Genomic DNA, 12,829 nt, shown 5'->3' with positions numbered 1-12,829 from the left:
AGTAGTAGGCTTTGGCATGAGAGGTTTGGTCACTTAAATTACAGGTATATGCAATAGCTAAGCAAGCATGAGATGGTGGAAGGCCTGCCAAATATCAGTTTTTCCAAAGGAGTTTGTGAAGGGTGTGTCCTTGGCAAACATCCTAGAGAAAAGTTTGACACCAGCAAGACTCACAGAGCATCCTCTCCTCTAGATATGATCCATAGTGATCTCATGGGGCCTTTTCCTCATCCTTCCATCAACAAAGCAAGGTATGTGCTTACATTTATTGATGATTTCTCACAGTATACTTGGGTGTATCTTCTCAGGGCCAAATCTGAAGTTTTTGCACACTTTGAATATTTCAAAGCACTAGTTGAGACACAATCAGAGAGAAAGATCAAATCCCTCTGTACAGACAATGGGGGGGAATATGTTAACACAACACTTCAGAACCTTAGCCTTTAGTCCGGCATACAGTTGCAGTACACAGTTCCATACACTCCGCAGCATAATGGAGTTGCTAAGAGAAAGAACCGATCTCTCAAAGAGATGGCTTCCTGTATGTTGCATGCTAAGTCACTGCCTCATAATCTATGGGTTGAAGCACTTAATTGTGCTAACTACATCTAGAACAGATCTCCTCATAGGTCTATCAAGGATTAGACCCCCTTTGAGGCTTGGAGCGGCACTAAACTAGAGGTCACCCACTCTCGTGTTTTCAGCTCCCGAGCATGGGCCAAGATCCCCTCTGAAAAGAGGAAAGCTCTTGATCCACAGAGCATTGAGTGCATCTTTCTTGGATACCCTGATGGTGTGAAGGGATACCGACTCCTAATTCCCTCTACGGACAAGCTCATCATTAAGCGAAGTGTCAAATTTGAGGAAAGTCTCTCGCATGCACCTCAATCGCCGCACGCAGACACCTTTTATCTACCTCATGTCTGAGATGATGACTCAGTACACTCAGATGCAGATACAGAGCATGAAAATGCCGAGGTAGAGCATGCAGATGTAGAGACAGAGTCTTCAGATACAAATCTAGTGCATGCAAATGGTGATCCACATCTAAGCCCAGATCAGGCTTCCAGCAGTGAATCATTTCCCCTATCATAAATCAGAGAACAAGGAGCTTACATGAGATATATGCACAAGACCACCCAGCTGCTAGAAATGGTCTTGTGGGGGATAATTCTAATCTGCAGAGGACTAGCTTAGAGTTTATTGAGCTTCCTCTTGTCCTCACTGCCACTGAACCATCGCCATCCTAGCATTGTCATTTGGTTCAGTCTTCTGATCCACAGTCTTATGCTGCGGCTGCTGGGCATCCATCTTGGGAGTCTGCCATGGAGGAGGAGTATAACTCCCTCCTTGAGAACCAGACCTGGGATCTGGTTCCCCTTCCTTCAGGAAGGAAACTTGTCCGATGAAAATGGGTCTACAAGACCAAGAGTGCTGCAAATGGGCAAATCACCAGATAGAAAGCTAGTCTAGTAGCCAAAGGCTTCCAACAAGTGCATGGCATTGATTATGATGAGACCTTTGCTCCAGTAGCAAATATGGATTCCATTTGCTTTACACTTGCCATTGCGGCTGCCCAGGGGTGGGAAGTACATCAGATGGATGTGAAGAATGCCTTTCTTCATGGAGACCTATATGAGGAGATCTACATGGAGCAGCCACATGGTTTCATACAGGATTCATCTTTGGTTTGCAGACTGAAGAAATCTCTCTACGACCTTAAGCAGGCCCCGAGAGCTTCGTACGCCAAGATGGATTCTTTTCTCTTATCACAAAACTTTGAAAGACGTAAGTCTGATTCGAATGTTTACATGCTTAGGGCACATGATTCTCTTCTTATCTTAGTTTTGTTTGTGGATAATCTCCTAATCACCGGAAGCTCGGCTTCAGCCATTGCTACAATCAACAGGGCCTTGCATGATAGGTTCTTGATGATGGGCATGGGTCCATTACACTTCTTTCTTGGTATTGAGATCAACCAGGATGCCACAGACATCAAACTCGCTCAGGCTAAGTATGCACAAGATCTCCTTGAGAGATTTCGCATGACTGACTGCAAGCCAACACCGACTCCTTTTCTATTTGGGGTCCGCCTTGAGGATGGAGGTGACACTCCATTAGTTGACAACACTCTCTACCAATAGCTAGTGGGGAGCGTATTGTACCTCACCCACTCCAGACCAGATCTCTCATATGCAGTAGGGGCAGTTTCCAGATACATGCAGGAGCTGCATGAGCTACACTGGAATGCTGCCAAGCACATCCTCCGATATGTGCAGGGCACCATCACCTTCGGGATTCACTATGCAACAGGCACTACAGCAGGCACTGCACTGCATTGAATGTCCGTAGAGTCATCAATGATACGCATGCAAAAGAACTTATCGAAGCAATTTGAAGGCTTCGAGACTAGCATCTTCCTTCACTAGGTTGAGGTTTTATAGTTATTTTATTTTAATATATCATAAATCCAAATAATGTAGATGACATGGAATGTGTTCGGTAAATGAATTTAATTATCATAAATTAAATTAAATTTTAGGGAATGGTCACATAATTGATCCATTAGATTTCAATGAAGAGATTACGGAGGGTTCCTTGGTAAGAACTTCTATCGAAGAGTAAAGGTTTTGTGTTTTTTATTTTTGTTTTTAAAACAGGTAGAAGTATGGTAAAGTTTTAATATTTTGAAGGAATATGGGTGAGATTTACCATTATTATTATTATTTTTTTGGTTATAGTGTAACATGAAGTATATTTATAAATTAATAATTTATGATTTAATAAAAGTTGAGATGCAACCATAGTAGGGGTATAAGTTAAATTAAAGATTATAAAATCAAATCCAAAGTAATTAGAGTATATATTTTTACATATTTTAATAGTTAAATAATTTTCAATAAAAAAATTTATTTTATAAACAAAATTAAATTTGTATAATAAATTGATATTTTGTTTGATTACAATTTTAAAATTAAACTATTATTAAAAAGGATATTTATAAAAAATAATTTGAATAATTTTTAATTAAAATTTTTAAAACTATATTTTCATAAAAATAATTATTAAAAATGAAATATTAATATTAGCGAGGTGGATATGATAAAATATTTGTTCAATTCTTTTCATAATTTTCATATTGATTCTTAAATCCATAAAAATATGATCTATTGTGAGTGTTCCAATTTTTCACATTTATTCTTTTGCAAAATGTGTATAAGAAATTGCATTAGCATTTTCTCTGAATAAAAGATTAAGGACTTCATCCTCTGAATTTGCAACTTCAAGATTGATGAACATGATCTTATTCTCAGTGTTAACGTAGTTTTCTTCCTTCCTCAGATTCTTGTTATTTTTGTGAGCTTGAATGTAAATTTCCACTTAAATTTCAAGTAGTTGGAATGATATATTGTAATGATATTGTTGAAAAATGCAGCAAGAAATTCTTAATTTGATTTTTCCTTGATTAAATTTGGAAAATCTGAATTTCCACATCAACAGAAAAATTGGATGCAGTTAACTGAGGTGAAATGGCTCTTGTCACTCAGTTATCTCAGTAAATTCGAGTTGGAGGATTTAGAGTTCAGTTAAGCATGTGTGATTACTAATTTGTAGCAATCAAGGTCAGTTATTTTAAGTTGTTTTCAGTTAAACTAGTTCCAATTGTTGGAGGAACTAGTGGAAGGTCAATTGTGCAGTGGGACTTCAATCAAACTCAATGATAATCTAGTTAACAGACCAATCAGCCCAAAATAGCTAGTGCATGCAGAGAATTCGAGTTCCCCAGCTGTGGTGAAGATTGCAAGGCAATGTAACATCAGTTGTAGACTAGTCTTGAGTATACAGGTGTTGCATGTAGTCAGATGATCAACCTTGGTAATTGTGTAATCCATTTTGGAAAAATTTCTAAATAATAGGGGCCTAATTTCTCAACGAATTGCGTAAGGAAATAGGGGCTCAAGGAAAGGAAAAAATTAACTAAGTCTGGGTCAGAGATTCTCAATGAGTAGAGAGATAGGTTATTCACTTGCAAGTTGTGTTCAGTTGAGAAAATCAATTGCAATACATCTCTATTCATCATATTGATGTAAGCAGACATTGAGGTTTTTAGCAGATTGCTTTCCCTAAGAAACATATTGTATGCATGTGTGTTATTTCTCATTGCATGTGCATGATTGATGTTCTAAATTGTGAATTGAATTCAATGGAGCAGTATAGTAGGTTTGATTCTTATGATTTTGATTAAAACTTCATGAGCTGTTGCAAATCTACATCATAATTTCTACATGGTATCAGAGTAGGATCCACATTAGAGTATGAATTTCAAAGTTGTTTCTCAGGAGGTTCAAATTTGTAGTTTAGTGTAGCAGGATCTCTTCAAAGTTGGGAAGATGAGCTTCAACGAGCTAAGGCTAGAGTATGCCTTTGAAGGAAACTATAATTTTATTTCATGGAGGCAATGATGACAATGGATTGTTAGAATGCATCAAGAGAGATGTTGCAAAACCAATGGAATTTGATGCCCAAAACCTAGCCCAATGGAAGAAAGATGTAGCCAAGGCGAGGAGAATAATATTGGAGGGATTACGTGACCACATTGTCACCACTATCCATGGGAAATAAACTCATGCAATGTGGCAGACACTGATAGATCTATTCTAGAATAGCAGTGACCATAGGAAACTTTGAAATATCAAGATGCAGAAGAATGACATTATTCAATAGTATCTGAGCTAGTTCACATAACTTTGTGATGAGCTTGCATGAGTTGGTGTTACTATTTCACATGATGATTGGTAATCCTAGCCCTTCTACGTCCTCCTAACAGTTGGCATAACTACCAAGATTCTATGAACAGGATGGAGAAACTACCAAATTGGGAACACTTATAGTTTGATTTGATACAAGAGGAAATAAGGTAGAATACCAGAGATGGAATTTCAGCCAAGGGTGAGGATGAAGAAATATTTTTATTGGTTGGAAAGGGAAAGAAGGGAAAAGGGAATAAATCTCAAATCAAACTAGAATCTAGCCAAGGGGGAAAGAAGAAATATTTGTCCAAAATTAAATGCTTCCATTGTCATCAATTCAGGCACTATGCCACAAAGTGTCCACATAAAAAAGCAAGCAAGAAGACCTTGGGAGGAGAAACAGGTGAAACTTTGGTTTCACAGTTCGAGTTTTACTTCATCCTTCTTGCATGCATGGCCAACATAGTGATGCGGAGCATGTGGTAATTGGAATTTAGTGCCTCGTTCCACGTGATAGGTTGTAGATATTTTTTTCAGTAACCTAGAGGAGAAAGATTTGCAGATGCACATTGAGCTGGGGGACGATGGAAGGTAAAGTGAGACTGATATTGGTATAGTCACCTTTCAGAGGGAGTCGGGCTCCCCTCTTAAGCTCAAGGATGTCATGTTTGTTCCGAGTCTAAAGAAAAATCTCATATTTGTTGCAGGTTTGTAAGAACATGGTTATGATGTGACTTTTAGCAAAGGGAAAGCATTACCGAGACACAAATCCGTGAGACAGGTGAAGCAGATCAGGGTTTGTATGAAGAACCTATATAAGCTAGATTTGGAAGATTGTGCTGAATTAAGCACTAAGGCAGAGAAAGTGTAGAGTTTCAATGTCGGTAAACTTTGGAACAAAAGACTTGGTCATGGCACCTTGAAGATTATGTAGCAAATAACCATTGGCCTTCCCAAAGGAGCACTTGGGCAGCAAGATATATGCAAATGGTGTACCTTGAGGAAGTACACAAAACCACATTCCATGATCGAGACAAAAAAACACATGCAGTCTTGGAAAGGGTCCACTTTGATGTCTATGGACCTTTCTCAACACCCTCCACTGTCAGACACAAATATTTTGTCATTTTTATTGATGAATTCTCAAGGAAGTTCTTGATCTTATTCATGCAGAAAAAAGATGAGACATTCTCCAATTTTGTAGAATTTAAGGCACTCGTTGAGAAAGAAACTAACAAGAAGGTGAAGGCTCTTAGGAGTGATAAAAAAGGTGAGTATGAGAGTTGGGGATATTTTTGGGTTACATGGAAACTCCTCACGACTACTATGTGTAATTTCCATCCCTCAGAATGACAATTGTGCAAAGGGATGTAACATTTGATGGGGAGAAAGCGATGCGGTGCTCTCTTGAGAGGGAGCTTCAGATCCCACCAGAAGAGTAGATTTTAGCTCCAAATGAGGAGCCTCGTGAAGTTATCGAGCAACCACAAATGGAGGTTGATAGAGGATTTAGAGTGGAGACATTCACTCAAGCATAATCATCGAGAGAAGGTAGGAAAAGAACCAAGGAAGCTGATAGACTTGTGCAAGATGTGAGGGACGATGTGGGAGCTCCTTCAAATTTTCACAGGCATAGAAGATGACCTAATAAGTACGTTAACTGCATGGATCTAATGACTGAGCTTCTAGAGATTGGGCCATCCTATTTCGAGGAAGAAGTAGAACAACCTGTATGGTTAAATGCAATTGTGGAGGAATACGAATCCATTATAAAGAACAATGTTTGGAAAGTGTTCCCAAGACTAGAAAATAAATCAGTTGTGGGTTCGGGATGGATCTTCAAGGTAAATCATGCAACAATAAAAATCATAGAGAAGTATAAGGCATGATTTGTGGCCAAGGGGTACTCTCAAGTTGAAGGAATTGACTATTAGGAGACCTTTTCTCTTGTAGTAAGGTACTAATCCTTTAGATCAATTCTTGCATTGGCTGCACAGATGGGGTGGAAGATCCACTAGATGGATGCAAAAACAACATTTTTCAATGGGGTTAGTGAGGATGAGGTGTAAATCAACCAACCAAAAGGCTTTGCGACATTTTATTGTGAGTCTAATGTGTGCAAACTCAATTGAGCATTGTGTGGTCTCAAACAAGCACCCCATGCTTGGTACACGAGGGTCGATAACTATCTCACTGGTTTGGGATTCACCAAAAGTGAAGCAGATGTAAACCTCTATCATATCTTGGTAGAAGGTGAATTGCTTATTATTGTCTTATATGTTGATGATTTAATTTTATCTGGCTATGAATAGTTGATTACATCTTGCAAGGAGGACCTTGCAAGGGAATTTGAAATGGAGGACATGGATCTCATGCACTACTTCCTCAGGTTGGAAGTATGGAAAGAGGATGGGGAATCGTTTGTGTCTCAAAAAAATTATGCCAACGAGATACTTCAGAGATTTCACAGTTGCAAACCCATGGAGACACCTATAGCGACCAATTAGAGGAAGGAGGATGCCACTTAAGGTGAAGAAATGGATGCTACCGTTTATCAAAAGCTAGTGGGTTCACTGATGTATCTTGTGAACACACGAATAGATATGTGGTACACAATCAACAAACTAAGCTAAGATATGGTTAGGGTGACCAAATTATTTTTGAAGGAAGCTAAGCATGTTTTACGGTACCTCAGAGGCACTATCTAGTTGAGACTATGGTACAGACAGACAGAGGGAGTGAAGTTGTGTGACTTCACAGATGCAGATTGACCAGGGAGTCCATCTGACCAAAAGAGTACATAAGGTGGAATTTTTCAATTTTGGGTCCACAACGGTTTCCGTATACAATAGGAAGAAATATATGCGGCGCTCAGCTCGACAAAAGCATAATGCATGGCTACAAGTCAAGCAACATGTGAGGCGATATGGATGAGAAAGATACTTGTGGGGTTGTTTGGTCAGATGATGGATCCAATTGTGATATACTATGATAATCATATTTAAATCAAGTTCTTTGAGAATATTGTATTTCAAGATCGATCCAAGGATATAGATATTCACTATCACCATTTACGGTACTATGTGGAGAGGCAGATAATGTTGCAACAATACATTTTGACAGAGGAACACGATGCAGACATTTTGAAAAAGGCCTTGTCAAGGGGGGTGTTGAGGCAAATTAATTACCTATAATTTAATTGTCAACCTGGGGGTTTCGTAAAACTTGCGAAGCATGCGTGCACTGTATATGCTAGAAATTAACTTCCAATTTAGATCAATCTAACTACAAAACCAAATAATGACAAACCAAATTCACCTATTCTAATTCAACAATCAATTCAAAAGAAATTATAGTACAATGTGTGGAATGGAAATCTTAATCTATCACACTTGCAGGAATTGAAAAGCACACCAGTATTTCAGAAATGAAATTGTGTGAAATGAAATCTACTCTAAGAGATCATGTGTGCATTATCAAATCAGGATCCTATGAAATGAATAATCAAAACCACATGATATGAAATGAAAGCAAAAACAATCATTCTTAACCTCTAGATATGAAAGAAAATAAAAACAATCACTCTTAACCTCTCACACAGGAAAAGATATGAAAGAAATAAATCTTAATTTATGAAATCAATAAATCTTAATCTATGAAAAACAATAAATATCACACATTATAGGTGGCCAATCCAAAATCATGAGAGATGGAAAGTTGAAAGGCTCCAAATACAAGCATAAAAAAATCAAAGTGAACATCACCCATGAGCATGGTGCCAAATGCAAATTCTATATTCAAAACATGAGAATTTCCCCAACTTTACACATGCCTTTAAAAGGAGAAGGCTCTCCTATTTATACAAAAACATAAGAAGCTACCTCATTAATGGAGGTCCATTATTCTCTCCCTATATCCCTAGAAAATCTCATAGAGTTACAACTCAAATAAGTAATGATGAGACACATATCCTTTTTGACCTTTATCCAAATCTTCTTCCATATCTTGAAGATAATTTGAATTTGAGTATTGGAGGCCACATAAGGGTGCCTTGGAAGCTTCCAAATTACCTACACATGTCATGAAACTCAAGCCACTTTTAAGTATTAGCAAGTACATGTCATTTTTCTAAATTTTAACCATTTAAATTACTTATAATACTGTAAATCATTAACTTTTGGAAAACACAAAGGCAACCCATATAATTATGAAAATGGAGGCTAATGAAAGGTTATATGGTCATGGAGTTATGACATGTGAGTGAGTGATAAAGGTGAAAGTGGATGATATTCTGAATACATTTTGGAGACTCTATAGGGGGAGTTCCAGTTCCATAGGTGTAGGATAAGGGTCATTGATAATCCCTTTCTTGCTGAGAGGGAGTGTTGAAAAATGCAGCAATAAATTCTCAATTTCATTTTGCCTTGATTAAATTGTGAAAATTAAAATTTCCACATTAGCCAAAAACTTGGATGTAGTTAATTGAGGTGACATGGCTCTTGTCACTCAGTTAGCTCAGTAAATTCGAGTTCAAGGAGTTAGAGTTCAGTGAAACATGTGTGATTTCTAGTTTGTAGCAATCAAGGTCAGTTATTTCAAGTTGTTTCCAGTTAAACTAGTTCCAAATGTTGGAGGAACTAGTGGAAGGTTAGTTGTGCAGTGGGACTTCAGTAAAACTCAATGATCATCCAATTAACTAATCAATCAACCCTAAATAGCTATTTCATGAAAAGAATTCGATTTCCCCAGCTGTGGTGGAGATTCCAAGGAAATGTATTAGTTGTAGACTAGTCTTGAGTGTACAAGTGTTTCATGCAGTCAATTGATCAACCTTGGGAATTGTTCAATGGGCCTAGTTTATCAAGGAATTGTGAAAGGAAACGGGGGCTCAAGAAAAGGAAAAATTTGACTAAATCTAGGTCAGGGATTTTCAGTGAGAAAAGAGATAGGTTATTCACTTGTACGTTGTTCTCAGTTGTGCAAAGAAATTGTAATACATCTCTATTCATCAGACTGATGCAAGCAAGCATTGGGGTTTTTAACAGATTACTTTCCATGGGAAAAATATTGTGTTCATGTGTGTTATTTCTCATTGCATGTTTGTGATTGATGTTCTAAATTGTGAATTGAATTCTGCAAAGAAATAGAGTAGGTTTGTGTCTTGTGGTTTTGATTAACTTCATGAGAAATTGAAAATATACATCATAATTTATACAGTTATATTGTTATGTAAGTTTCTTATTGGGTAATATAAGGATTTTTCCTTGGTTAGTAAACAATAGTGAACACATTTTTTTAAAATTTTCATATTTACTATGCATCATGTTGGTTCTACAGTAAGATTTAGTTTCGTTAATATAGTTGATTTTGAATTTTATTTACGGGGCAAATATGGTGAATATTAAGGTCTTCCCATGGTTTTTGAAAATAATGTGGAAGTTTTTCTTTGATCGATATGGTGACTGAAGTTAGCATTTTGATTGTCAAATAGGTGGTCAAATGCTTAGAAGGTTCATCAACTTGGCAAGTGTTGATGTGACATAGATTGTTGTTAGCCCAACATGTTGGAAAAAGTAGGGGTTAGTTTGGTTTGTCTGACATCATTTCAACTCATTATAATTATTAAATTTCTAGGTCCATCATTTTTAAGAGTATTTGAACATCTTAGAGGAAGGTGGCAAACTTGGTGTGTTAGCGAAGGTCAAGTAGTATATTGGGTTTGGATTTGGCCAAGGTACCAATTTGGAGTTGGAAATAGGAAGGAACTTGTAATTTTGATATTCTTCATTTTCAAGAAAAAATGTTTAGCAAAAGAAACATTTCTCTTTGGAGGTATCTTTGGATTTAGGTTTTGTTCTTGGAAGAACTAGTGTTCAAAGGTTCAAGATTTTTTCTTGTCCTTTGTGGATTGGGCCACATTTAAGGAGATCATTGGGTGCATTCCTCAAGAATACATTTCAAATATCAATATAGATATGGATGGTGCCTTTTGAAGAGATTTTGAGTGGAGTTTCGAAGGCCCTTAGTATGTGATTATCATAAGCTCTATTCTATTTTGCATTAACGTCATGAGTTAGGACCAATTTTCAATGTTGGGTGGGTTTTGAGGAATGAAGAAATTCATTGCATTAATTGATTGCATGGTTTTTTGGTTAATTATAGTTTCCTATAAAAAACCAAATATTTTCTTGGCCAATGATTTATCAAGGTCTCCCCTCGAAAGTTCAGTTGGCTAAAAGTAACTTTACTGATGGATTGTGCCATTTATTCTTGAAATTAGCAAAAATAAAGCATATTTTAATGGAATGTTCCTTTGCAAGATCTTGTTGGGCTTAGGTTCAATCTCAATTGGTAGACATTCTTTAGGGCTATTTAAATTGGCAAACAATTTTGTTGGCAGAGTCTAGATCAATGATTAGGGACTTATTGTTTAGTATTTGACATTATTTGAGAATTTTTGGTTTATATACTCTTTGGAAACTTAGTTGCAAAAAAAATGTGACTTTGATAACGAGGTTAGTTCTCCAAGTTATTTTTTATACATGTTACTTTCTATGTCTAATATCATCGCCCTGTGCCATTGCAAACATCATTAAATCTCATTTCAAAAACATCTAGGCCTTAAAATATCCTATTGGCCACCACACTATTAGGAAAAAGACAAATAATATTCAAGAGAAACCATCCAACCAATGATCATATCTTTACTTTGAATTCCATTATCTAGGAAGCTAATCCAAAAGAGTGCAAAGTATATTCTTGTTTTTGGACTTTTTGAAGGCATTTCACACAATTACTCAACACCTAATATCCAATAGAATTATGGCATTGAGTCTTCCACTCTTGATGGTCTCACTTGTGATGAAAATTTACCATACCGTTACTTCTAAGGTTCAAATAAGCATTGGCGAGACAAAGGATGTTAATTTTCCTTAAACTAGCACCTAACATTCTATTAACCTAGCAAATTACAAATCTAGTAAGTAAATGCACAACTAGGTTCTTAACACAATTAGTAGAAGAAAATTTGGACCAATCTCAATCAAAAGTGACACAAGAAAGTTATGCCAAATCATTAGTTCTTCATTAATAAATTAGAAACTACTTGAGCTCTTGTCCTAGGATAATGGGCTAGCTAAAGAAAGTACAATTGCAACATACCCTAGATTTGATCTAGAAAATCAAACCTTAGATTTTTTCTCAACCTCCTTAGTTGATTGGGATCTCCTATGCTATACGTGAGAACTTTCATCAAACTCAACACATTTGAGTATCACACTCTTCACTTTAGAAAATCCCTCCCTCAATGGCTAGTTTCATTGTATTCATGTGTCTTTCTCCTCTCCTTAGCCTTGTTTTTATAAATTTACATTGAGATAAATCCCTAACCCTAATCTCCAAAGTGATTGATGATCAAGATCAAATCTTGCCTCACTTGAGATGAATAATTGAAATGGAATCATAATCACTAAAGAAAATACTTTTCTTTTCCTAAGTTTTATTAGCTCAATAGACAACATAATTAATGATGTCTTTTTCATAAGTTAGAGTTAGGTTAAGTCACAACAAAAACTTTATCACAAATGAGAAAGCTTCCTAAGGAGACTTTGGGCGACATCTACAATAGGTGGGTGTTTAAGTAAATTCCTGAGCTACAAACATCGACACTCCTTATTAGTGAGGGAGGTAATTTTTCCACATAGAACTGACTCTAATCCTAGAATTGTATCTACTTCCATAGTTTCTCCCTTTGAACTAGAAGTCTTCCTTACCACCTGGTTCTAAACCATACTCAAAGATGTACTTCCTTTGGCCTTGTTCCTAGAAGCCTCCTACTCCTGAACATCATGTAAGGTCATCTCATACTAAGTGATGTTCTTAATAGACTTGGAGAAATTTGTTGACTTCTCTTCCCCCATGAAGTTTAAGGATAAGTCCCTCTAAACCACTTAATATTGAGGCTACCTACTTTGTGTTCTCTATCACTACTCTACTTCTTACCATTACTCGAATAACTTGGCCCTTTATCTTATACATCTTTTCTCTCTACTATAATGACATGAGCCTCATCAGAGCTA

The sequence above is a fragment of the Pinus tabuliformis genome, chromosome 4_2, assembly GCF_031772625.1.
Source record: "Pinus tabuliformis cultivar Carrire ecotype Pingquan chromosome 4_2, CPIR1, whole genome shotgun sequence".
Classification (NCBI taxonomy): domain Eukaryota; kingdom Viridiplantae; phylum Streptophyta; class Pinopsida; order Pinales; family Pinaceae; genus Pinus; species Pinus tabuliformis.
Note: the sequence above shows the minus strand (reverse complement) of the source record.